This window comes from Sapajus apella, unplaced genomic scaffold, assembly GCF_009761245.1.
Source record: "Sapajus apella isolate SASKATOON/1434 unplaced genomic scaffold, GSC_monkey_1.0 scaffold43, whole genome shotgun sequence".
NCBI lineage: Eukaryota > Metazoa > Chordata > Mammalia > Primates > Cebidae > Sapajus > Sapajus apella.
Genome location: NW_022436983.1, coordinates 4,655,594 through 4,658,281, shown reverse-complemented (window position 1 = coordinate 4,658,281; position 2,688 = coordinate 4,655,594). Strand labels below are relative to the sequence as shown.

Here is a 2,688-nt window from a genome sequence, read left to right as displayed (position 1 = left end):
TTTTTTTTTTTTTTTTTTTTTTTTTTGGGGGGGACGGAGTTTCGCTCTTCTTACCCAGGCTGGAGTGCAATGGCGCGATCTCGGCTCACCGCAACCTCCGCCTCCTGGGTTCAGGCAATTCTCCTGCCTCAGCTTCCTGAGTAGCTGGGATTACAGGCACGCACCACCATGCCCAGCAAATGTTTTGTATTTTTTTAGTAGAGACGGGGTTTCACCGTGTTGACCAGGATGGTCTCGATCTCTTGACCTCGTGATCCACCCGCCTCGGCCTCCCAAAGTGCTGGGATTACAGGCTTGAGCCACCGCGCCCGGCTCTTTTTTTCTTTTGAGACAGAGTTTCGCTCTTGTTCCCGAGGCTGGAGTGCAATGGCTCAATCTCAGCTCACCGCAACCTCCACCTCCCGGGTTCAAGCAATTCTCCTGCCTCAGCCTCCTGAGTAGCTGGGATTACAAGCATGTGCCACCATGCCCCGCTAATTTTGTATTCTTGGTAGAGACAGCGTTTCTCCGTGTTTGCCAGGCTGGTTTTGAACTCCCAACCTCAAGTGATCTGCCTGCCTCAGCCTCCCAAAGTGCTGGGATTACAGGCATGATCACTGCTCCTGACCACCTGCTCGTGGGTCATTGGCCAGTACTTTTCTTTTCTTTCAAATGAAATCGAAATTAAGTGTACCTCATCCCGAGTAAGGATAATGTTTCGCATTGTGTGTGTGTCGCATGTGAGACGTACCAGTACTGCAGGACACAGTCTGGGAAGCAATACCCAGCCCTGCCCTTGGCCAGCTCCCAGGGCTCGCTCTTCTCCTGAGGCCAGAGCCACTGCTGAGAGTGCAGGACCCGGGGCCCCTCTCTGTGCCACCCACTGGCTCTTCCTCACAGGCCCTCATTGCTGAACCACACAGACAAATGCACAGACCCCTTCGCCCAACTGGACAGTGAGTAAAGTCTGAAACATCTGCTCAAGCCTACTACAGATGACCAGTGTTCAAGGTAAGGCTCTAAACTGAAGTAATGTACTCCCAAACTGACAGCACTTTCTAGAAGGGAACATACTTGTTTTCAGTTTTCCCAAGTCCTGATTTACCCCTTCACAAGGCAAATCTCAATTGTGAATTTAATTTGTCACAGTTTTTTTGCTTATGTTAAAATCCTAGGTAAGATCAGCATGGCCTGCTGGCCAGAGGCTTATACATCATATGTTGCTTCATCTTTTATTTCTGTACCAAAATAGTTCCCACAAATGACACTAAAATTTTGAGTTACTCTTACAGATGAGACAGTCACAGCAGCTCTGCCAGCTTTTGTTTTTGAGATGAGTCTTGCTCTGTCACCCAGACTGGCCTGCAGTGGCATAACTTCAGCTCACTGCAACCTCCGCAGAGATCGAGACCATCCTGGCCAACATGGTGAAACCCCATCTCTACTAAAAATACAAAAATTGGACAGCTGGGAAGATGGCGGTTGCATGCATGGCCACTGTGGCGGCCTGGGTACCTTGTCGGAGCTGGGGCTGGGCAGCTGTCCCCTTCGGTCCCTACCGGGGCCTCAACATGCTGCTTGCACCAAAGCCTCAGTGGGTGCCATGGTGGCTCCCAGCTTGCAGACAAAAGACATCATTCTCTTTCCTTCATCCACCAGACCCTTCAAACCTGGCTTATAAAAGGCTAAAAGGCAAAAGTCCAGGAATGTTATCTTCATCCCTGGCTATATTTCTAATATGAATGGCACAAAAGCATTGGCGATTGAGGAGTTTTGCAAATCTCTAGGTCACGCCTACATAAGGTTTGATTACTCAGAAGTTCAGATGGTAACCTGGAGGAAAGCACGCTGGGGAATTGGAGAAAAGATGATCTTTCTATAATTGATGACTTAGCTGAAGGGCCACAGATTCATGTTGGATCTAGCCTCGGGCAGTGGCTTATGCTTCATGCTGCAATTGCACGACCAGAAAAGGTTATGGCTCTTATTGGTGTAGCTACAGCTGCAGATGGCTTAGTCATACAGTTTAATCAGCTTCCTGTTGAGGCAAAAAAGGTGTGTGGAGCATGCCATCAAAATACCATGAAGGAGTTTATCACAGTCGGTACAGTTTCTTTACCGAAACTGAACACCACTGCCTGTTACACAGCCCAGTTCCCGTGAGCTGCCCTGTAAGGTTGCTCCACGGCATGAAGGATGCTCTTGTGTCCTGGCATCCACTGAGTACTCAGCGCAGATGCGGATGTCATCCCCCGAAAACATAGTGATCACCGAATGAAGGAAAAAGCAGACATTCAACTTCTTGTTTACACTATTGACGACTTAATTGACAAGCTTTCAACTATAGTTAACTAGTATCATACACGTTTAGTTGGTATGTAAACTAATGTATACAGAAGATTGAAAGAGGGATAGCAAATCAAAGATCCTGATGCTTTAGGCTTTTCTCTTACCTCTATTTTATAAATATGAGTATTTATTTAATGATGTATTTGCACAATAACACAAATTGTGAAGGACCAGCTACTGTCTAGAAAATTTTCTCCTTCCTTCAGTCGTTGATTTTTTTCATTAAAGTATTTCCTATTTTTTTATTCGAGAAAAATTTACCTTTCTTAGGTTTGTTAGCTATGTCAGCTCTTAATTGCATCCTTTTTTAATTAAAATTATTAATAAAGATTGAATATTTTGTTTTTATTATAGATGGAA

At 45.8% G+C, this 2,688-nt stretch overlaps 1 pseudogene; it reads left to right on the top strand.

Annotated features, from left to right (window-relative positions):
* The first annotated feature begins 634 nt into the window (after nt 1-634).
* On the top strand, nt 635-2,402 carry LOC116566272 (annotated as a pseudogene).
* Nucleotides 2,403-2,688: the final 286 nt, after the last annotated feature.